Source organism: Mauremys mutica, chromosome 1 (assembly GCF_020497125.1).
Source record: "Mauremys mutica isolate MM-2020 ecotype Southern chromosome 1, ASM2049712v1, whole genome shotgun sequence".
Classification (NCBI taxonomy): domain Eukaryota; kingdom Metazoa; phylum Chordata; order Testudines; family Geoemydidae; genus Mauremys; species Mauremys mutica.
Window position 1 is genome coordinate 203701719 of NC_059072.1, and position 25535 is coordinate 203727253.

The 25535-nt window shown below is 40.4% G+C and overlaps 1 protein-coding gene across 2 annotated transcripts in view; it reads right to left on the bottom strand.

Moving 5' to 3' along the window:
- Nucleotides 1-21142, bottom strand: part of ERG (ETS transcription factor ERG) — a 210830-nt gene extending 189688 nt beyond the window's left edge. For both annotated transcript variants that reach the window (XM_045002483.1, XM_045002478.1), the window contains exon 1: nucleotides 21010-21142. The gene's annotated coding sequence lies outside the window, so the exon portion shown is untranslated. The remainder of the gene's footprint in view (nucleotides 1-21009) is intronic.
- Nucleotides 21143-25535: the final 4393 nt, after the last annotated feature.

The following is a 25535-nucleotide window of genomic DNA, read 5'->3' on the forward strand; positions in this document are numbered from 1 at the left end:
ATATGTGTTTTACTTTTTTAAAAAATGCTTCAGTGATCATTCGGTAAGTGAAAAACTCCCCACTCATGAACAGCTCTATAATAATAAACAAAATGTGTGCATGCATGAAGATAATTTTAGTAATGAAACACACTTCAATTTATATATATATTGCTCTTTATACAATTCAATAAAACAACTTTGCACTTATGGAGATTGCACTTACTGCATCCACAGTCCATCACAGCAACCCTTTCGTGTAATCGTGCAATAGCGGCAAACGAGTAGCTGTCACAAGCAGTTCTACATAAAGTGCATTAAAGTAATCCAGCCTAGAGGTCAAAAAGGCAGTGATCATGACGGTTAGGTCTGTGAGTCTGATCCTGTATGTGAGTAAATTGCCTCACAAAAGTAGTCCTTTTGCTTTCAATGTGACTATTTACATAAGCAAAGATACACAAATGTACAAGTGTTAAGACTTGGCCCTATGTCGTGAATCAAACATTACAACTTCCTGTTACTCTATTCTGGAGATGAAAAAAAGTCATTCCTGACTCATCACTAAAACTTGGATTTCCATGTTCAGCTCATGGCTCAGCACTGCAATAAACCCTGTCAACCTGGTTGGGGCAGTAGATAGAACCACATTCGAATAGGTAAGATCCTGCAAGGATGCGAGATGCAATGAGGTGTCCTTAAGTTTTCCCAAACACTTTAGAACTTGGAGGAACTAGTTCTAGCCAAAATACCACAGAAATATTTAAATCTATTAGGAAAAAAAGAAGTTAATTTTCTTAGTATTTGGACCCCAATCTTTTCCTGAACTCGACACAGAGAGAACCTTGCATTCACATGGAGTCCCAGTGAAGGAAGTGCTCCATGAAAATGCAGAGGTCCACTTGCCCAGAATTCACTACAGGCTCAAAACCTGAAACCAAAAGGCCAGATTCTGACCCCCTTACTCACATTGCATAGCACTTTACTTTACAAATGGGCCTATGTCAGTGGTCCCCAACCTCTCCCGGGGGGCGAGCGCTGGACAACTAGCTGCCGAGGACTGTGGCTGCCAGATAAGCGGTCGCTGTGAAGCAGCAACGTCAAGAGGTTGCCACCGAAATGCTGCCATGAAGGAGCGTCATCACGAGGTGCTGCCGTCGAAATTCGGTGGGATTTAGACGGTAGCACTTCTTGACGTTGCCACTTCTCGGCAGGATTTCGGTGGCTGCTTGTCTGGCGGCCAGTAGGTGGGCGCACACAGATGCCCCGGCGGGCACCATGGCGCCCGCAGGCACTGCGTTGGGGACCCCTGGCCTATGTTATATTATTTATTATTTGTATTACTATACCACCTAGTCGCGGACCAGGACCCCAATGTGCTAGGTGCTATAGAGAACACAGAACAAAAAGACAGTCTCTTCCCTAAAGAAATCAATGAGACCATTTGTGGAGTAAAGTGCTGTTCAGCATGAGAAAGATTAGCAGAATGTGTCACTAAGAAAATAAACACGGTGGGGGGTGAGGAGAGATATATTTGGATTTGGGCAAACAGAAAAAGAACTACCATAGTTAATTTTCAGATGGTTTTCATCTTACATTTTAGGAATGGTGAAAATGTGTTTGCCTTATCAGTACAGTCTTTTACAAGAGCTATCTAAGAACTAATTATGAAATATTATTTTAGCTGTGCCTGTCAGGTTACCATTTCTCTCAGTCCACATTTTAATAACTTTTTCTTCCACAAACAATTTCTACAGAAGAATAAATTACAGATGTCTAAGTTGCAGCCTTACAAAAAGTTTTAGCAACTAAAAGGTAAAAGAAAGCCAAAGAGAATTATAATCAAATTCCACATATTAAAAAAAGGTCTCCACATGTGGCCTAGAAAGAAACAGCCAATTCACTACAATTGTCTGCTTAACAGGTTGAGCCTCTATCCAACTGGTAGCAATCAGGCAAGACACTGGAGAGGGCAGGAAATCTAAAATTAGGTTTTACTACCTATAATGGAGGATTTATGGGATAATTTAATTGGCAGTCTTGGGACTGAAACCCAAGGTGGGGGAACAAAAACATCTTTCTAGACACACTCTATGAACTTTCCTGTGGTGGGTTGAAAAATGTAGGCACAGGGGACTTAGTTTAAAGATGCAATATCCCTTTTCTAATGCTTAGTATGAAGGGAGGTAGGGAAGGAAAGCATTGATACACACTGATTTTTCTTCTTTTTTAGGAAAAACATTCTATTAATTGTTTCTTGTAGTGAAACAGATCTTCAGCTACGCACAGGATAATAAATGGCCCCAGAGTTAACAGAAGGCTGTAATTCACTCCAATGCACTTCTGACATCATAAACCACAAGAGCACTGCACTAACAGTTTACGGACTGAAGCAGATTGAACTCAGCCTTGTATTCATTCACTCGGAGACAGCTATTGTTATTTATAACATCTGCCAGGCCATTTTTTTTTCCAGTGACATTTACATATCTTTTAAAGCTAACTCATAATGCAACAGTAAAAAACTGGTGGTATTTTTTTCCTGTGACATCACTGAAAGGGTTAATATTTTGTTCTGTGTGGAATGAAAGGGTGTTATGAACCTCTGGTAATAGAACCCCTTTTCTCAGTCACCACAAGTGTTCCATTGATGTCCATGCACGTTACTGATTTATTGTCCATGGCATTTTTCATTTAATATATGGACTAAATTCTGACTTGGATGGTTCAGTGACTGGGAGTATGGGCACTGATCAGTGCATCTATTGCAGAAAGACTCCTGGAGGACAGGGATTTGCTTGTAGCAGGACATGGATATATTCTTTTGAGTGTCCCTACATGATGCCAGTTATTGCTTTCTGTTTACATCATCATGGCTCAATCCTACCAGGTGAAGAGCAATCCTGTTAGATGCTGAGCACCTGCAAGTCCCACTGACTTCATGGAGAGTATGCTAAGATCCTCAGAGGATTGACCCCTAAATATATTAACTGTCTGGGGTGGTGTGTGAGAGACCGAGTAACATGTGTCAGATGCTAGTCACATTAAAAAATGCAATACAGGAAGGCCCTCAGATATTACGGTGATGACACGGCATAAGAACCTATACAGAATATAACAGAAGGGAGAGTAAACAAATCAACATGGGGAAGCCGTGCAGGGACTAGTTCATTATCTGGGCATGACTTCTAGTTCCTTTGAATGCCATGGAGGGAGGAAAAGCTTCTTACCTCCAATTTCCTTTTTTCCTCTGTGTACCAACTCAACAGAAGTCAGGATTTAATTCTTAGTACTGAAACTCAGACTCGGAGGCAGATTCTCAGCTGGTATAAATTGTCAGCTCCTCAATGCATGTGAGTCAAATACCTGACTATGATTTTGCTGAAGTTACTTTCATAGAAGTGTTAATATATACACATCTACATTTTTACCTATCCTTAACTAACTTTTTTTTTAAAAGAATACTCTATATTTGCATATATTTGCATAAATTCAGTCCCAAACCATTAGTAGCATATAACTACCAATTTTAAAGTTATGCTATAACAAAACCTCAATGTGGTGAGAGAATTGTATGCCTTTAGGAAGAGGCTAGAGTACTTGGTAAGTGCCATAGTACAAAGAAACTAAATCATACATTTCTATACCATACTCAAATGTTGTTCCTATTCTGTTTTCTGGTGATGAATTCTAAGATGATAGAGCAATGTGATTAGCATTTTTACCTCTAACTTACTACTTGAAGTGTCAAAAGCAAATGCAGAAAGTCAAGTCAATTTCAACAACTCTGTACTGATGTTCTTAGAAGAACACATAATCACATTTTAAGATCTGTACACTGGAGAGTCGTGGATACAAAAATGCATTCCCATTTCTTCTGCAAAAAGATTTGCTCTGACTTACTGGAATAACCTGGTAAATTCAGAACGATCTCCATGGGTAGTTGTAGGCAATTGCTCCTCTTTCAAAAATTTTCTTAAACGTGGGGTGTCACAGAGTACCAGTCTGTCGCCTCCACTTGACTATGGGTCCATTAAGAGGGTTACTAAGGAAGCATAAAGTGCAGTATTTTCAGTATGCTGATGGCACCCAACTGTATGGCCGTACCAATTCGAATGATACAGTTCAGCACCTCAACCAGGGCCTCGCTGAAATTGGAGCATGGGTGAGAGTGAACCATCTGAAGCACAATCTAGACAAGACTGAAGTGATGACGGTGGGTTAGAGGAAAGAGCCTGAGGAGATACTGGAGGTAATATCAGTCCCTTTGATTGATGGAGTATGTCTGATGTTCATTACCAGTGTGGTAACCAACTTTAGGATGATTTTTAGCCCCCTTCCCCCCCCAGCTGCTGCTTGATGGTCATGTAACAGCAGTAACCCCCTCAGCTTTCTATCATCTGCCTCTGGCTAGGAGGTTACAGCTTTTCCTTTCGGCTACAGACCTAACCACTGGTATTGATGGCTGTGTCACTTCACAATTAAACTACTGTATTGCACATTATATGGGCTACGCCATAAAACCATTCAGAGACTGAAGCCAGTACAGCAACAGCTCACTTACAGAGTGGGGCATCTTGCTGAGATCATATGATGCCAGTTCTCCAGCTACACTCACCACTAACTGATCTCCAGAAGTGAAATCCTGGTTCCATTAAAGTCAGTGGCAAAACTCCCATTGATTTCAGTGGGCCAGCATTTCATCCCAGGGGGAGTTCAAGGTGTTGGTTATGTCCTATACAACCCTAAAGGACCTGGGGACTGGATTACTTGAGAGGTCATGTCTCACAATGTCATTATGCCACAGTTGTGGTCAGCAGAACCACCCAAGCTGGACCCCCTTCATTAAACAAGAGGTGGCAAGGCATTTGCAGAGTGGCCCCCAGGACTCTAGAATTTGTCCCCACACCCTTGATCCAGAATAGCCCAAATGTGGTGACCCTCCATGCATGGTGCAAAGAACATCTATTTGATAGAGTTTTTGAAGAGCAATGAAGGGGTAGAAAGAAGCTTCTTCTTTTCTTTTTTTTCTTTTCTTTTTTTTGGGGGAGGGGGAAAGGGTTCCTGCCTGAATGATTTTTCTATTAGAGCTGGTTGGAAACTGCAACAAAACTGTTTTTTTTTTCCTGTCAGAATTTACCAATTTGTTGAAATCCAAGTGTTCCATGGAGAGTCCTGATTCTGATAAAGTTTCTCCTAATCAGAATGAATCCAAATAGCAAAATATCAAAATCCTCTATGAAACAGAATTACCTTTCTTTGCACAACTCTAGTTTTAACACTACTGGGGTTACGTTATAATTGTCATTAAGAGACAGAGTGCCGAGAGCCTTTGTATAGGCATCTTTAACAATTATTTAAATCAAAATAAATTATATACATTTAATATAAATCTAGGAAATTACTAGCTAATATTAGCATCCATACAACTCCCACATGATTTACCATCGCACCCACACATAATACGCACCCACAGTGACATCCTACACACCACCTCAACTTATTCCCTTCCCATACAAACTGACACCCACCCTTAGTCACACAAAGTCAAATGCATATAAGTAGCTTATGTTGGAGATTTAATCTAGAGCTGCATGAATCTAAACTTTGAACTGTCATAATAACCCAGCTACTTGTTAGCTAGAGAGAGCCAAATAAATGTCAGACTCAAATTATAAGTTTTGAAAAGGAGTTATTTTCAATTGCTAACTCCTAAACTACAGAACAGATTTAGGCCCAAATCCTGCAAACACTTACATACACATGTCTAAGCGTTTGCAGGAACAGAGTTTCACTTATGACTTTCCTGAAAATTCAGTCTTTACGCAAAAAGTAAATGTTATAAAGTTGGTGTTGATACAGATTTGTTATATATTAAACTAGGATTTAATCCCCAATCCTGCAATGAGCTCCACACAGGCAGGCTTCTGTGCTTATGCAAAACTTATTGTAGGATCCAGGCATAAAACTGCAAACCTCAAGACAACCTCAGTTGTGGAGCTACCACTGATGCCTTCATCATTTTATATGCAGATAGAGTGAAGGTCCATAGAAGATTTTTCCTTTTCACAAAACACCCCAAAATGTACTTTCCCCCACTCTGCCCCTTCCTCTGAGGCCCTGCCCCCACTCCGCCCCCTCTCCCGAGGCTCCCACTCATCCACCAGTTGCTGCTCTTCGCCCTCCCCCAAGCGCCTCCCACCAGCCAGCAAATAGCTGATCAGCAGCACTGCCAAATAGCTGTGGCTGGTGGGTGCTGAGCACCCACTATTGTTTTTCCTGTAGGTGCTAGAGCCCCGGGGCATCCACGGAGTCAGCACCCATGGTTTTAGCAGTTTTACATTTTCTTATTTTTTAGGCCCAATCCTACTCCTATTGAAGTGAATGACAAAAGGTCCCTTGACTTCAATGAAACATAATTAGGCTTTTTTAGGCCACTCCTGAAATCCTTCACTGTATGAAACTCCCACTGAATTAAACAGGAACTCAATGCATGGAGAGCTTATGAGACTTAAGTATTATATAATTGTAACATTATTTAAAGGTAATGTTGGACTTTTTATAATATTTCAATTTTCCATTTCAATAGCTCATTCATTGGTGCAATTTTATATTTTAATTTTTCTTCCATAAAATCAATTTTTCCTGGTTTACTTTTTCCCTCTTTGGGGATAACTTGATTATATCACAGTAAAGAAGAAAAGCTTTGTGCCTTAAACATGGACTCCTTATTGCCTAATTTTAAAATATGTGAAAAGTTATACACGTCAGCGTCAGGGTGTGGTACATTATTCTCTGTCTCATGAAAAAGCAGCCTCCATCTGTGAGTGAATAAGTTGCCTTTTCATGGAAATACTTCAGAGAGCATTTCCATAAAAATCTGCCCTGGCACAGTTCTGTTTCTTTTGCCTTTTACCCAAAAGTGTTTCTTCTTTGATTTTTGTTTTGAATAAGGCACAATGGTCATTTTAAGGGGAAAAAAACCCCAAACTTTCCATTTTTGCATTAGAGAAAACACTATAGTCAATGTAATGCAGCTGCAAGAAACCATCAATAATAGCTACTGTATGTGTATTTAGAATCAAGGCTAGTCTGAAGAAACATTACTACTAACATCTGCCTTTATTAAAAACAATCATCGCCCCAAATACTGCAGTAGCGCACTGATGTATGCTGAAGTGTTATGGACCAGTCCTGCAGAATCCTGCTTTTTTTTTTATTATATGGGTATAGCCCCCCAAAACCCTCTCTTTTTCCCTCCAAAGCACATGGGCCCTAAAGCCACTGCTAAAATAGACTTCAGAGTAATAAATGGAAGCACTTTCTGTGGGTCTGATCCAACTCCCATTGAAATCAATTTAATCCAACTCGCACTGAAGTAAATGAGAGTCTTTCCATTAACTTTGGTGAGAGTTAGATCAGGCCCCAGTTTGACTAGCACATTTGGGGGCGGGGGGTGGCAGGGAGCAAGGGTTGTTCCTCCAGGCACACACTCAGGATCTGATCCTACATAATTGTCATTGATATCATTGGAAGCAAGACTAAGCTCCTCATTACTGGAATTCTGATATATTCTGTCTGTATTTTGATGAATTTACTCAAACGTGAATACTAAATTATTACCTAAATTCATGAGTTTCAGACTTTCAGGAGTGTTTGCCCTTCACAGAGGCCGAAAAAGGACAGTATGGGGTCAGTTTAATGAAGTTGGTTTTATTCTTTGGGAACCAAAATGGCAAACCACTAATCACTATTTTTTCTCATTATCAGTTATGAGTTTAATGATTTTTATTTGAGTAATAATTCAAAACCATGTATGCTTTAATGTTCAATTATTACACTGTCTGGTTGTAGTGTCTTTTCTTAGGAATGCCATTGTGTAATGTCACATGGAAGAAGCATTTCTGAGACCTTGCAATAATTTACATCCCAATGAAAAACGTTAGGGGCTCTTTATTACAATGCCTTGAAAAAGGCCAAAATTTTAATAACTTGCATAAAAATTAGTGCACTCCAACTCTCCAGTCTAACCTAAAATAACTGATCAATGAAAGATGTGGTTTAGTAGCCTAAGCTCAGGACTGGCAGCCATGAACTCCTGAATTCTAATTCCGCCTCTAGTACTGAGCTCTCCTCTGTGGTCTTATGCAAGTTACTTAACTAGTTCTTTGTCTCAGTTAATGTTTATAACATACCTTGGAGATATTTGCCCTGATCCTCAGTTTTGGCCTAGGAGTTCATTGCATTGCATCGCTGAGGAGGATTTGGCACAGAAAGGTAGTTTTAAGCCATGTTTGCACCTCCATGATCCTAGAGCCAGCTAAGAATCCTCAAGATGCTGGCTAAGCTGACTTTAGAGCAGCTTTGCAGCAGCAGCAGAGCAGCACAAATTTGTCATAGTCTAAGAGTGGAACTGGCTTGTTAAGGGCTATTATTACTGCTACTCATAAATAGGGCTACTCACTGCATTAAAGGACACACACAGCGTATGTGCTGAATGGGAGTGAGCAAGTCCAAAAGAGGATGGAGAAAAATCATTAAAGATCTGTCATGAAAGAGCAAGTTACATTCATGCAAGGACAGCTGACATTTTGAAAAATATCAAGTGCACATGTGGAAGCTACAGAAGGGTTGCTGCCATCTCTGTGACTTACAACGATGCAACAGATACTTCCTATGGAAACTGATCCTGGCAGGACAACGATGGTCATATATTTTAAGGGGTAGGATGGAGAGTTATTCTTGACCTCTCACTCCAGATGTTTTCCCCTTCATAACAGGCACGAATGTTTTCTTGTTGCATCCATTTTTTGAACAATCTAACATGTGGCCTGCATAACTAACTTTATTTTTATTTGAGATTTTCTTTCAAGATATTCTTTCAAGATAATGGGCTTATAACTGCATCTTAATTTAAACAGAGGACATTTTTGTAGGGACTTGGTAGATCGATGTCTAATGTTTAATGATTTTCTGCACCACTGGTTTCCCCCTAATTGTGAAGGAAATGGGTTTGCCTTAGTCCATGTCCCCAAAGCATTCATTATTGCCAACAGCACAGGATGTAGGAACAGCATCCTTTAGACTATCACATGCCTCAGAAGCATCAACATGAACAAACTGTGTTGAGATAATGCCTGAGCCACCTCTGTGAGCCTAAGTGGGTTTATATGAGCACTGCACACTAATACAGGCTAACTTTTGCTTCCTGAATAATATAGAGTAGGGAGGGACACTTTAATTAAACAGCAAGGACAGGTGACATTTTAAAGCAACAAAATGTTTAGCAACTATGTGAGCCTCATTCCAGGCTTTGCGAGGAACTCAGCAATTGGTTGGTCTTGGGCAACTGAAAGCCTAGAGTTAACCCTGCTGCAGAATGCCTTGTGTTGAGTCACTCAGTTCCTCTATGTGCTCAAAAGGAGGAGATCATTCCTGCTTGCATTCGAAATCTGTAGTCAATAATGCAGTCTATATTATAAAGCAGATTCAGATATAGGATCTTATCCTGTATTCTATTGTGCTTTTTATTTGTATGTCATACATTTGTTTAAGTGAATTTAGAGCTCATGAAAGAAATGTATTGACGGCACTGGACACTGAAATCCTTGATCCAAAGAACAGCAGCTGCAGTCTAACTTTCCCTACATTATGCTCCTCAACTCTATTCTGAAGGGGACCCATCTGAGAGAAGAATTCTACCTTCATGTCCATTCATTCTTTAGACTCTCTGCTAAGATTGCCAACACAGGTGTCAATTAACAAGAACTGTGGTGGGAATTTTTGTCCCAAGTACATAATTTTTATCCCTTTTCTTCTTCACCATGAAAATCACTCATCCCACTTAAAGGGAAGGAGAAATGCAGCTGATGTGCTAAGAACAATGCAAACCTGTGTGCTTTCTAACTGTTAATTTTGTCATATCTTAAATGCCTTTCACATTTTAAAGGGACAAAACAAGCAGTATTACGCAGTGGAAGTGCTACTGGGCCTCATGGCAGAAGACTAGGGGAGGGGATGTTAGAAGTCCGTGACAGCACAGCTCTACTGAATCTTTGTGGAAAGGAGCTGGAAAGCGACAGGGACAGTAGGAGGCACAGAGCCTGTATGCATATAGTCCTGTACCTCTAGGAAAAGAACCCATACAGAGGCTGGAAACGCTGCTCATCTGTACTGGGGAAATTCCTTCTAATTCTTCTGTACAAAAGGCAGGATTTGCTTCCTGTGTGAAGATAAGTGTGGAGGTTCACCACCCCACCCCCACAAAATTCTGCAGATCTTGGAGGATCTGCAAGATTTCATGGCTGAAGACTCTGCCACTTCCAATGGAAGAATCAGGGTGAAATCCTGGCCCCTTCAGGTCAGTGGAGAAATACCCATCACTTCCATGGGATCAGGTTTTCATCCACAGAGAACATATGCAAAGTTTCCAAACCCCTTCATCCTGGGTTATTTTGAACTAGGGAAGCATAGGGACCCTTTGGTATATTTTTTATTTAAAACCAACTGAAAATGTTGAATATGGACAGAACCTGTAACAGAGTGGCTTACCTCTGGGCTGGAGAGCCTAGAGCAAAGCCAGCCCTGATTACAGGATGAGCCAAACCTGGGTTGGTCAGGTGATTCCCTATAAATAAAAAGCGGGACGTTACAGTAAAATGGGGGGGGGCAGAGTTTAGAAAATTTCAGGGAGCAAGAAGGCCCCCTGAGTGACAAGGAAAAGGTTGGAGTGAGTGGGAGAAAGCTCTCCAGGCAGAGAGGCTTGGGAGAGACTGCAAAGGCCAGCTGAGCTGAAAACTAAGAATTTCTGCTTTATTATTTTGGGTTAATCAGAAAAGAGGCACCGAACTGGGCTTAAGACCTAGAGGACCGGAGCGTACCAAAGATCTTAACAAAGTGGGCCAAGAGGGGATTTGTTTGAATGATGTGTGGACAGTGAGTTCTTAAAGGGCCCTGAGGAGGGAGGAAAACAGAGGGAGGGTGCTGTAGAATGACCTCTAGCTCTGAGAGGGTGTGGATGGTGGCCAACTTTGTTACAGAACATTTAAACACTTCTTCTGTCTTTTGATAGGACTACTGCTCTGAGAGTGGATAACGTGACTGACAAGTCCACATTTGAGGTTGAAGTGAAATATATGAATGGGTTTGAATTGTCACAGGTCAGTCAGGATTCTTAGGCTCCCAACTTGCTTCTTTTAAAACAGACTATTGCTCAGAAATTTACTACCGTGTATTTAGGAGTAAGTGGCCTTTTGTGAATCCATTGCTCTCTTTAACCAGGTTGCTGATTACACGGCAAAATGTGAAATAGGGGCCAGATCCAACTTCCACTGAAATCAATGGAAAGTCTCATTTGGGGAAGATCCTCAGTTGGTGTTAATCAGCATAGCTCCATTGTCTTCAATGGGTGCTGGCTTAGACCTTAAATGCACAGAAGCAGTGAACGTTTTATTCTCACTTGAATATCAGCTTTACCACTTTAGGGTTTTGATTGCCAGTGATTACATCATTTTCTCAAAGACCATAAACACTGGTGGCTTACATCACTGTGGTTCCAGACTCATTTTTAGCTTAGACCACTCACTTTGCACATTCTAAGTGTAACCTGCAGTGAATGATTACAAGAGTCTTAATACATGTCTCACAAATTTAATTGCAAAGCCTATATTAGAACTTTTATTGGGAATCCAGGATGTTTGAGAATTATGATTCATTTTACCATTAACATACAGACTTAAGGGAAAGGGGAATCACACTTTCCCCCCTCCAAATGTTGAAATGATCCAAACAGGAATCCCCTTCCCAGTGAGTTCAAATAGCTTCTTTCAATATTTTTCTTAAGTGCAATATGGTCTGATGCCATATATTCATTACAAATATCACACACAATTTGTCCAGTTTTGAAGTGGATGTTGAAATACAGCAAAGCAACCTTCTCTCACTCACATTTCAGCTTTCCACGAGAAGTGCCAGAGCAAGTATGTTATTTTAGTAAGAGTTTAAAGGGCACTTATGGGCAGAAAACTGACTGTGTAAAAATGGCACCTTTTTACTCAACAGATCTGTTCCCTGTGAGTATTCTGAGTCATGTCTGCTTACTTCAGTGACTGAAATAGATTTTTCACTACTTTTCAGTCCTCTTTAGTCCTGCAGAACAACCACAGCAATGAGAGACTTAGAGGGATTCTAATCTGGCTAACACCTCATCAAGAAATTTGTTCACTAAATTCTAGTTGCAGAATCTTTACCACTGGCATTGTTGCAAAAGCCAGAAAGAATAGTGCTCAGCATATAGATTAAGTTTGCAAGGCTGGCAGTTAAACCCTTTCCCCCAGTAAACTGCCATGGAACGCACTGAAAGCCAACAAACCATGGAACATCCCTACCCCCCGCTATGCTAGCTCTTACAGAGTTACTTTTCAAAATATGACCGCAACTTCAGAGGTAAGCTGCACCTAGTTGCTCAGCCAACACTTTGAGGAGTCACATGATAAGATACCACTCACTGAGTAAAAACAACTCTATGCAGAGGGCCAGCACAAAGCTTATGTGCTGCTTTAGCCCTGCTTTGAGAGTGCAAGTGGGGCTCGAGAGATTTAAGTGGCACAGAGGCCTTCTGCTGGATAAAATTCACTCAATGTTTAAAATGTCAAACACACTTGAACACTTCTTTTAAAAAAAAACACAAATTGACATTTCTAAGCTATCTTGGTTCTGTCATCAGCAGAATGGAATCTCAGTAACAGTACAGTATATGTCTGTCTTGTTTCAGAACTAACTTAACACTGAAACATTTTATGGATAAAACATTTACATTTCACATTTTTGACTGAATTTAACATACATATCACACCAGAAAGCATAAAATAGCTTTTCCTTTTCTTGGTGAAAGTACTATAGAGTAAGAGTGGATTTAGCATCTGTTTGACTGGCAAACTTTATTGCTGTTTTGGTAATATATACGTATTTTTAAGCAATGATCAGCTCCCAAGATATTGCGTTTGTGTATCTGTAGAAACAAGACTATTACATGCTATTAAAAACATAATGTGCTAACTTTAAAGCAGTTTTATTATTCATTTTAAAATACGAATTTAGCATTCTATTCAGTTGATCTCTTTACAGTCCGATGATTTTTGTTCAATCTCTCTGAAATCAGCTGCTAGTATTCTAAGGCCTGATCCAAAACCTATTTAAGTCAATTGGAGTCTTTCCATTGACTTCACTGGCCTTTGGATCAGACCCTAAGGGTGCAATTCTCATTTCAATAAAACTCCTATTGAGTCAGTGAGGGATTTACCTGAATAAGGACAACAGGATCAAAATCTTAAATTCTGATTTAGCAAATCACTTCAGCATATGCTTAAATTCAAGCACATGCCCAAGTGCTGTGCTGAATTGGGGCCTTAGTGATATTTACTTAGATGCATCCGACGAAATGGGTATTCACCCACGAAATCTCATGCTCCAATACGTCTGTTAGTCTATAAGGTGGCACAGGACTCTTTGCTGCTTTTACTTAGATCTGTTCCTTATAGTTTCAGAATGTTGACGTACATATTGGTGGCAGATGATTTAGCTTGTGTTGTTTGCAAGAGATGCCGAGTATAGTGTGGATTGTTGGCTGTAAAAATGCTAGATAACTCGTAAATGGAAAGAAAGTTATTGAACCATATTCTCTGAATTTCACCCTAGGCAAACCTAATGAAATCAGTATGTGCATTGGGTGTAAATCAGGGCAGAATTGGGCCCTTGATTTTTTACATCAACTGTTTCTGTTAAAATCTACTTTTGATGCCACTGGAACAAATGTATTCTAAGAAAACCTATAAACTTTTGAACAGTCAACTACATTCAGTGCAGCAATTGTGACAGTAAAAGTTTCTTTTGAAAACTTATGGCTTAATTTTATCATACCTATTTTACATGAGGTTCTGCAAAAAAAAAATCGGATTCTTTCTAAAGCAGACTTTGAAGTCCAGTCCCACTATACGTTGTAAAGAAATATATCACGTTACTTTTGAAGTAACGCCATAAATCCTCAGTAGCTAATTTCTGTATTCTATAGAGAATAGTCCATTTCATAAACTGAATTTTAAATCAAAATTTAAATCTATTAGAGAGTTTATCCAGAACTGACAACACTTCCTTAGAAAACTGAAATTAGCTTAGAAGCCTTTGCTTCTGAATATCGTAATTTCTTTCCTTACACAGACCATTTAAATTTTCTAAATAATACTGGAAAGTATAAAACTGTGTTGTATTGTGCTAAGCTTTTAAATAGAGCTTAACTTTTCTAAGTGATTCACTGTACAGTTCAAGAAACTTATGTAACTTTCATGAATAAATTTAATTGTGTTAAGATAATCATTAATTGACTGAATACACTGAAACTGCTGAATGAAAGAAAATAGTTTAAAAAAAATAGTTTGATCAAAACATGTCCCGCATACTAAACATATCGACTTTTAATCAGCAAAAACAAATTAGCTAACACACAGCACTACAGCTAATCACAACACTTTCCTAACTAAATTTTGTAATCTGCATGATTCATAATTTAGAAGATACGAATATGTATAGTATGTAGCCCAACAGGGCCCTGATCCGCACACAGGACTCTCAGCACTACCACATAATATAAACATGAAATAAATATTCAATCTGGCAATTGTCACAGACTTAATAGTGCTGGCAAACAGGCTGGACATAGCTGTTATAGAAAAGAAGACAGGCAAGACTATATTAATTGACATTGCCATGCCAGCAGACAGAAACAGGAAGAGAAGATAGCGAAGTATGGAGAACTCTGCCACGAAGGGGAATGTTTATGGAAAACTAGAACAAAGACGACCCCAGCGATTACTGGAGCACTTGGAGCGATCCCTAAGGGGCAGCTCAAGAACATGTTAGGCGTGCAAGACATCATGATCCGTGACTTCCAGAAAACAGCAGTGCTCTTGGGCACTATGAGAATTTTAAGGGAACTCAAAGGAGACTGAATGTATTTGAGCGCCTAAAATGCTGGATTTCTGTAGAGTTTAACAAAACTCCAGACTGCCCAAACCTACAGAATCAGTTTTTGGCAGGGTTGATTGGTGACTCATGGTGGTAGCTTTCCCCCTTTTATGCTTAAAGATCTTGTACGTTCTGAAGACTGTTTGTTGTTTGTTTGTTTTTTAAATCCCCATGATATAATACTGAGGGATAACAACAACAACGTTTTGCTAATTACACAAAGCTTTAGAACAAATGGGAGTTATGGCCAATTCATGGTGTTTAGCGCATAGCTTGAAGTAAAAGACATTTGTGCAAGGGATCTATGCTGGGGCATGACAGGGAATGGAATCTTACTCCTCGCCAGTCTGGTCGGGACTGTTATTACCTGCGGGGTGGGAGGGTACCAGAGCCTGAGTTTGGAAGTCTGCGCAGCAAATGAAACAGCTCCACAGCCTGAGCCCAAGTCAGCTGGCATGGGCCACATGCAGATTTTTCTTTGCTGGGTAGACATGCCAAGATGCTGCTGCTCTTACAGCCCAGCCCATTTGCTATAATAGTGGCCGTAACCTGCTATGTCTCCTTGATGTAAATGAGGTTGTGATATTATTCTCTTACCCACTGGCCATGCTCTGCTTCCACATTGCTGTCCCACCCACAAACTCTTGTGCCCTGTTCTCAAGTAGAGGTTACCTATTAAGCCATCGCAAAGCCATTGCAAAGCCCTTTGAACAGCCTCTCCAGTTCCTGGCTCCTTGTGAAGTGATAATACATCTGCACTCCATTTTGAACCTTCTGAAGAATCTGCTTTTTACTCCAAAATTTTCAGAATTGGGTTCCTAAAATCAGTTTTAATCCATATTTAGCATCTCTGGAAGCCAAGCCCCTTATCTGAGAGCCTAAACATGAATTTAGCTGCCTAACTTTAGGCACCTATGGTTGAAAATTCTGGGTTAAATGCCAGATCCTGAAAAAGGCCCCAAAATGCAGTGGAAAGCAGTGAAAGGAAATCATGCTTATCTTTAGGCCTAGCCCCTTTTTAAAAAGGTAACCATTTTAATTATTTTAACAATACTATACAACGTCAGAACATATGAGTAATATACTGGTTGCTATATTAATGGCACAAATACAAGCACATCACCAGTTGATGGACAGTTAAGAAATTGGAAGTCATGACACTGAAAGAATACTTTAAGAGCCACCCAAACGCCATGATGATGGGCTCCTGATGGATTAGATCATCTGTTTTAAAACATCCTTAACTCAAAAATAAAGTCCCAGTCCTGCAACCACATACACACACAAGTAACCTCACACATGACTAGTCACCTGGAGTTCACTGGGGCTACTCCTGCATGTAGTAAGTAGTTGCAAGCTTGTGGCCTTAGTTTAAAACTACTCTCCATCAAGGCATACTTATGACTCTGTGTACTGAACCTCAAGATAAAATGAAAACATATGGTTATTGTCTTCTGTTTGATAATGCAGCATATAAATATTAATTTTCTTATATAACAAAAATAACTAGTGATTTTGTTCTTTTTGTCTTGGAGAAAGTTTTTCTTATTGGAATGAAGTTGTGCCAAGAAGGGATTACATCTGATGCAAGCAGCATGCAAGAACAATCTATTTCTCCTAACAAATTTCTAAATTAAAAAGCACTAACAGAGTGTGGCTGCAATGCAACTTTGAGAAAAAAATCTTTAGGACACAATCTCCTACTCTATGCAGGCAAAACAGTTGTTGAAGTTAGTGGGAGTTTTGCCTGCATTAGATGTATGGGAATCAGACCTTTAGTGAATCCATTCATGTTTATACTACATCAAATATTACTTTAGTTCTCCAGTCAACATAAAAAATGTCTAACTCAGATATTTTATTTTTCATACACACATCCATGTTAATCAGTAGTATGCATGCATGTTCTCTATCTAAAAAAGTGTATACTCTTTAGTTTTCATTGTTCAATTACTGTTTCCTATATTCAATCAAGTCCAACAGATTATACACACACCACTATCTATAAAAAGAAGAGGTTAAAATGCAGGTTAAATATAACAGATATGTCCATAGCTCCATATTTAGACATACCCTTTAATTTTTTTTCTATTGCCTATTTTTTACTTACATTTAAATTTAGCAAAGTAATTTTAGACTGCCAGCTTTCTACCTACACTAGTCTTACTATGCTACCAAGTGAGCATATTAAATTTTGCCCTCCTACTTCATCATCTTGCAGAATGCCAAATTAAATGTGAACCCGTAGAGCTCAAACCTGAATTCTATATTCAGACAAAATTCTGAGATGTTTGACGTCAGTGGGAGCTTTGCCTGAGTAAGAAGTGCAGGATCAAGACCATAAGAGGGGAAAAAAATACTCTGTTGGTTGTGAAAGTGAATAGTTGCAGGCTCTAATGAAAACCAGAGTAAGGCATTACCGCATGAAAGGTAATTTTTTTCAACTCATGGGTGAACATTATACTGAAAGCGTCTTGCTAAAATGTATTTTATGAACAAAATCTCTTTAAATTAACAGATGGGAAAGTTGCAAATATAAAATATAGACTAAAAGAGCAACTGCATGTTAGAAAAATGCACTGTGCAGCATTAGATATGCAGGGCTTGATCTTGCACCAGTGACTACAATGGAAGCTGTATCAGGCTCGCAGGACCCTTTCTTGCAAACACTCCCTGTAAGCAACTTCTATCTGGAGTAGGTCCCATTGACTTTCACATAACTATTTGCATGATTAAAGGAAGTAAGGCATAACCTTACATTTGTCCATTTGCCTTTTCCAGAAAAATGTATTTACCGTGAAAATAACCAGTTCCACAGTAATTAAAACATTTCTAAAAGATGTTTTCAATTAAAAGGTCCTTTTCAGTCTTCCTACATTAAAAGGCTCTGCTAACCCATTCTGTTAAGTTCTCCAGTATTTAAGAATTGCGCACACACACATAAAAGGAGGGGAAAGAAATGTAACATTTTGGTATGCCCAGATACCATCATGACTGCAAAAGATTTTGGAGTTCTTTAGCCCTAACTGAGTGCATATAACTAGGAACGGGATGAAACAGTGCTTTGCTGATTACCTGGATACTACTGACAGTGCATCATTAATGAACTACTTTGGTGAAAGAGAACCAATCAAATTAGCCTTACATGTAGGTAGAGGAGAGTTGGCATTTTGCGTGGAGTGGAATAGAAAGGGATTTGCCTCATCAGTGGTTAGTTATTTTTCTCATGCAATGTTGTTGGATCACAGGTTGTTATCCAAGGATTTTATATTTGTTTACACATGTGCACAGTGCATGCACAAAATAAGTTTTCCATATAACAGCAGATAGCAAAGTCACATCAGTGCTTCGTGTCCTAATACCAATATGACAAAGAATATTTTCAAAGCAACCATGATTTTAGCTATGGAAATTAAATGGTCATTTCAGATAGAAAAATTTTAACCTGATAATATACAAACAACAAATTTGCAACAACAAAGTCCATTTTGAAATTTGTGACAACCTGCATTTTGCTCTCGTGGCTTATTTCACTTAAATCCCTCTATGGAATTAAAGTCTTGTCTTGTTAGAGAGTATGACAAGAATTCAAAGCAAACTTCACTAAAAGTATTTCAAAGAAGAGAAATAAAAGGGATGAGAAGACACTACTACAAAAGTATAAGCAGAAAGATGTGTCTAATATATAAGACACATAGTTAAAGTATATATTTGGGGACTAAAGACTGCACATCATATAATCAAAACTGAGTAACATTTTAGCAGCACTAAACTCCTAAGGTAAAAACACACTAAACACATCTAGAACTTACACTGACAGATCATTTATAAAATTCTTGTAACATGTAACTCTATCCAGTACTATATGATTTGTTTAACCTTGGGGAATAAATTGGGAGAAGGTGGGGGTGGATGCTATTCAAAACTAAATCCTGAAATGCTTTTTGAGTTGAGGATTTTTTTCCTGCAAAGATTTGCACAAATTTGTAGCAAGTTAGCCAGTGTTTGCATGCGTGTGTGTATGAAACAGTAATATAAGGCCTGAATTATAACTTAATTTACAATATCCCTATATTTTTTAAAAAGTCCTCTTTTAAGAAATGGATAAGATATTCAACACCAAAATATCTTTGTATCACATTACTTTGATCGTGTATTGGTTAGATTTGCCTTTTCTTATTTATTTTAATTAAGAAGCTGTCAAACACTTAATTTAAAGTCCCCAGTTAATCAGAATGTATGTATCAGGTATGAGTTCAACAGTATCTAAGCTAACATCATTAAAGTTTTGATTTCTTGTTTTAGCCAGAAGCAGTCTGTTCAGTCTGCTCCATTTGCTTGAGTGAAACTATGCAAGTGGATAAAGGGTTAAAACTAAGGAATGTGACAGTTCTCCATGTGCAGTCCATAGACCTAAGTATCCCACTTTCCCTAGTGAACTCAAAATTACATGGACAGAATGTAAACTACAAACTATTACTCCAACACTAATATTTTGTTAATATAGAGTAGGATTAGAATTTTGACTAAAAAGTAAAAGTTTACTTGCTGTTCTGTAGATTCATAGCAAATACAGTCATGAACGGAAGTTTATGCTAATTTTAACTTGCAGTTTTAGTTTTGTAACTATGATTATTTACATTCAAAATACTGCTAGAAAGTCATCTGATCACTAAATATATTTATATCAGTGCACTTAATCTAAAATGTACCACAACCAATTCTGAATCTCACTAGATAATCTCAGTTTAATTTAAGGTTTAGGAAAATACATTTAAAACACCATTTAACTTTTCCAAGAGCTGTACAATTTAAAAGGTACCATTGATACCAGTTAATTGAATCATGGATTGTAGGACAGAAAAATATTGGGGCTGCTACTATGAAAAGGAACAAATATGGAGAAATCATAGGGAAATAGCCACAAAGCCAGCAGCCAGGCAGAAAATAAAGTGTATGAAGAAATTAAAACTGAAGAAAGTTTAAAAGGATAAGTGTGGGGACAGTGGACATAAAGACATACTTCTCCTGCCACCATTCAGTATATCTAATGATCAAACCAAAAATAATAAGTACTTATATTCAAAACATACAAGTGCTGTGGAAAGATGTGGGATTACTGAGAAATATCAGTAATAACAAGCAACTCTGAAGGCACAAAACTTCTCTTGCAACTATTCCACGTATAATCAATCCAAGGTGATGATGGCGCATATTTCACAGCTCTCTGCTGTGCGCTATACACACATGCATGGGCTGTAGAGAAAGAAGGATGTCTTTCAGCCATTCACCCAAAATCAAGGCAGCACCTTAATTCAACCCTTATTGCCGGGCAAACACCACCGAGCACACGTCCCATGTTCGGTTGCCCTACGGAAGGCTCCACATATTTTACCACTAAGCCGGGAATCTATCCCCATGACCTTACTGGTGGCAGCACGTTTGCAGAGGATCCTTCACCTCTTCTGGGCTCGCTCTCCCCACACACACACCTGGGGCAGTAACGTTACCCACATTACACACACCCAGCCCAGAGGCAGGAAACTTTCCCCGCGGAGCCTGACACCCTGCTCGCAACCAGCCCAGCCTCCTGGAGCAGCACCTGGCCCCGCGCGTTGCCGCCCGCCTGCGCCCACAGCCGCCCCCGCCGAACCCTGCGCGGGGCTGGGCTGACACAAGGCAGGCGGCGGCCAGGCTGAGCCGCCGCTCGTCCCAGCGGAAGTGCCACCAGGGAGTGCGCCTGGCTGCCAGCGCGCCCGGCCCTGCGCCGCCCCGGGGGGCACCTCCAGCCTGCCAGCGGGCTGCGCCAGCCCCTCCGGCGCCCGCCCGCCCGCGCGGCGCTCCCCGGGGGGCAGGGGAGCTGCGCCCTGCGCCCTGTCAAACTTTCCCTGCCTGCCTCCCTCCCTCCCCACCCCAGTCCCAGCTGCGGGGGGGGGGCAGCCGAGGCCGCGTCCCGTGTACACACCCCTCCCCGCTCCCCCGAAGCGGCCCGAGCGGGACGGAGAAGGGACTTACCGGGAGAGGCCGGGCACGGGGCGAGTCCGGGGCTGCGGGTGAAGCCAGTGGCCGCCGCCGCCGCCAGCGTGTGAGCGAGGGAGCGAGGAGCGCACGGGGGAGCCGCGGGCTGCACTGACTCACTTCACTCGGAATGGGCTCGGCCCAGAGCGCGGGCCCCGGGCTCAGCGAGCCTCCCTCCTGCTCCAATCATGGAGCAGGGCAACTGCCCAGGCTCTCTCTCCCCAGCTCCCTCCGTGCGGGGGGACCGGCCCCGCCGCGGCCAGCCCCGGGCGCTCCGAGCACGCGGCCCCGGCTGGGCACCGACCCAGCAGAGGGGCTGGCTCGGGGTGGGGGGGTGAGAGAGAGAGACCTGATGGGCTAGACGGAGCGGGCTCGGGGGGTCCCCTGCAGCCGGGGAGCCGGGTGCTCAGAAGGGGCGGGGGAGACATAAAACCTGAAAACTGTCCAGAGTGGGCTGGAGGAGAGAACCCAGGCGTCCGGGGTATTTCCCCCCGGAACACCGAACTTGACAAGGCATGGCTGGCTGCAAAGACTGCGCCCCGACCCGAGGGAAAGCCAACGTTAACGTGTAAAAACCAGCTACCTCGATGCAATGAAAGACAAGTGAGGGGTGGGATGCACGGCAACTGTTTAAGCCGGTCATAATATTGTTCCACTCCTGAGGAGACCGGAGGGACGCGTGAAGGCACTGGGGGGGGGAATGTTAAAGTTGAGGAAGTGAAGGGAACGCAGGCACAGCTATGGTAAGGACAGTTCATTAATTTTAAAACCCCGAGAAGAACACATCAGCAATGGAAAGGATGGGGAAAAAAACGGGCAAAAAGACAAGGGAGTGAAGTCAGATCCATCAAACCACGTGAGGGTCTCCTCGGTGTCATTTAGATTGTAAGCTGCCCTCCACCAACACCAGCACACACCTACCCCCACCCCCAACAAAACAAAAAAGAATTTTAAAATTAAAAAGGGTCCTTACCGAGGTGTCTTTTGTCCCTTGTCTCCGTGCTGAAACTGCATTTTCCCTACTTTATCTTGCGCAATGTTCCTTCTGTTCATGTCATGCTCACTCACTCATGTTCTGAAAGACACCTCTGCTGCACTTTCCCAGCTAGGAACCCCAGCTAACAGTCGGAATCGGAGAGCAAAGCATATAAAGAAGAAAATTGAGTACTCCTTTAATGATCATAACAATAATCATAATTAAAGGTGTCTCGGTTTTTAAAGCAGGGCTACATAATGTATTAATTGCTTACTATTAACGTGCAGTTTTATTGAGCATAGCACACAGAAGTCTGATTGTGAGTGAGGAGTGTTTTCAATGAAAGTGGAGTTATTTTAGCTGCAGACATGTTTACATTTCTGTGGTTTAGTCTATAACTTTCTCTTTTTCTTGCTTCAGAATTCTGCTCCATGAAGCAAAGCCCTTAGCTCCCAGACATTCCAAAAAGTCTGCCAAAGTAATGGGGGGGACCCACACAGAGAGACCCCCAAGTCTGGGTCAGGCTCAGGGCTGGATATGGGCAGAGCTAGTATACCCCCTCCCGACTCTCTCTCTCTCTCTCTCTCCAGTTAAAAAGCCTTCAGGGCTCCATTTCCTGTTTTTAAGGAAAAAATAAAGTGGGTCTAGTACTGATTTTAGATACTACCTAGACCAGATCTTATAGGTTCCGAGGACCTTTAACTCTGTAGGTGCCAAATGGTACTTGGCAATACATGAATCTAGATGTCTCACAAGTGTCCTTCCCACTAAGACTAGTCATGAGTGAGATCAGTTTTAGCACATCATAGATTTTTGACTTACTGACAAAACAGCAAGCACAGGATATTTAGGTCTCAAAGGATAGCTTTCAATGTGTCCACATCAGGTTAATAGTGAGTAAGGAAATACAGGCAAAAGTTAAACAAAAGGTGGGACAGGACAGGACACATCTATCCCAGACCTGAATCGCTTTAATCAATTTATGGAGATCAGATAATGCATCTTTGTGGGTAGCTTGAATGCAAAATAAAATGTTGGATTAGGCCTAGCTGTCAGTAAGAAGTGTTATTTAATTGGCCCTTCCTTTCTATTAAACACTATTAGTGCTACAGATAGTTAAATGTCGATTGTGTGGCTTTATTGAGTTATAACAAGAACATGGGGCTTTGGGGCATTACATTCACTGTTTTCAAGAAAAGCAAAAAATAGCAACTGGTTAAAATTTAGGACCACACACTGGTGAATAGAGGAGGGTACATCTCCCCACAAAACCACAGAGTCCAGTTTTCCACTTTAGATGATTGAGTATATTATCTAGATAGAGACAAACCAATCAGAATACACTAATTCTGTATTGAAAGGTTGCATCTCAAGAGATCCAGAAAACAGAAGAAAGAAAGATGATGCTTCCATCATGATCAAGGTGGAGTACGCAGACACAAACCTGGTTTGGCAGCTATCAATAATCTGGTTCTTTTAAGTCCCCCACTCTCACTTCCCTGGAACACCCAGCCCTGTACTAAGAATAATCTGACTCCATAGCTCCATTCAGAAGGCTATGCCACTGGCTGTGTTAGCTGCTTAGTCTGTGGTCCATTGTTTCTGGTTTGGTCCATTAGGCAGTGGTGCAGATCTATGAATGAGACAGAAAAAGAATATTCAGAGCTACTCTGCTCACTTTAAGGCAAATGGTCAGTTACCCCCCACTCTTTGTCTCCCAGGTCCTACCAAAGTATTTTTGTTTTAAACTCCCCCCCCCTTTTTTTTTCTTTTTTACATGACATTGACTCATGTATATTTGGACCTTTCAGGTTTGAAAGAGCCACAAAGTGTTATAATTTCCTAATACTTCAAAAAAGAAAAGAAAATCCACTTCCCCCCAAGATGTTTTATATTAATTTAAGTATTTGTTGCTGGATAATATCAGGCTCTTTCTCAATGAAATGTCCTGCGTGGGCTCTCACACCTGCTAAATATAATCCTCTCTTTCTTTTGATATTCTATAAAGGGCCTTTAGAGGATCACATCCTCCAATCTGGAGATTTAACTGCTTCATCTAGGTTTTTTAAAAGCCTTGTAAATTTCTGAATTTGGTCTATTTCAAAGCTGAAAGGGAGGCTGGATGAGGGTGCCAAGGCTGCAATTCAAAACAATAGTCAATGTTCAATGTTTAATATAACATCAATACTATTATGAGTAATAAAAGCTCCCTTTTATCATCTTGTATGTTCAGTTCTTTGGGCAGACACTCCTTAAGCTGATTTTATGACTTACCAGTGAGTTAAATATGAAAATAGTAGCCCATTTCGATATGGTAAATGCACACCAGGGAGGAAGTCACAGATCTTGTTTTATAGAAGGTAATGGAGTGAGATTACCCATACTAATATACTTAAATCTTCAGAGAACATAAATCTAGCATGAAGAGGGCCCAAAAGAATCTTTCTTCGACACAGAAAGTAGCACAATATATTAAGGTAGTTATAGATTTTATAGTTACTTTGTATGGGTGGCTACTGTATAATGAAAGAATACTAAGATTCAGGCATTAGATTGACAAAATAAATATGATTATTTGCCTTTATGATTGATAAATGGATTAAAATGTCCAATAGTCGATGCTCTTTATTCCCAAAGAATGATGGCTAGGCTGGGATACAGACAATTTCATGCAAACTGATAGTCTAGAACTTTTGCAGCATGTGTCAGATGCAGTTCTTCTATACACACAGCAGTTCTTAATAACACATGGTGACCACAAACTGCTTTATAAAATTGCATAATGCATAATTCCTATCAACTTGCATAACACACAGAATAAGATGATATTGAACATATTGTGCATCTGTCTCTGTGTTTTAGTGACAAAGTTTCTACAAAAATGGACCAGAGTATATGTGCGTGTCTACCAGGATCACTAACATTTTCAGTTTTAACTAGAATATTCATTAGTACAATTACATTTGGGTAATTTACTGCAATCTGCAAATATGTCTGAGTTTTTTCTGAATCATTTTTTAAATGGAAATATCCAATAGTAGTGTAATTCCATTCCATACTACTTTAATGTGAAGATTGATTGGTTTGTAAAAAGATTATGGAGATTTTTTTCTACATTTCAAACTGGTTTTCATTGTCATTCCATGGTGCAGGCAGACATATTAGCTGAGGTTTTAAAAAACAGACTACTGAAATATTTTGTTGGTCTTCACAAAATCTTATTTGCATAGCCTACAATCTTTAGCCATTGAAACTACTTCAAACTCATTAGAACAAGCTTCCATCCCTAGACTACTTTCACAGAATTAACCACACTTCCTTCTTCTATGGGAATTTAGGGTATAAAAGAAAATAGAAATGGGCCCTGCTAAGTTAAAGATTGCTGGGACCTCCATGATTGTTCCAATTTTTCTTTTCTCTAACCTGGTGGGAGATGGTCCTACTCTTAATTGGATCAGAGTTCACATGGCCAAACACTGGTTAATTTACTGCCATTTAGACTTTAAGGCCAGAAGGGACCATCATGATCATCTAGTCTGACCACCTG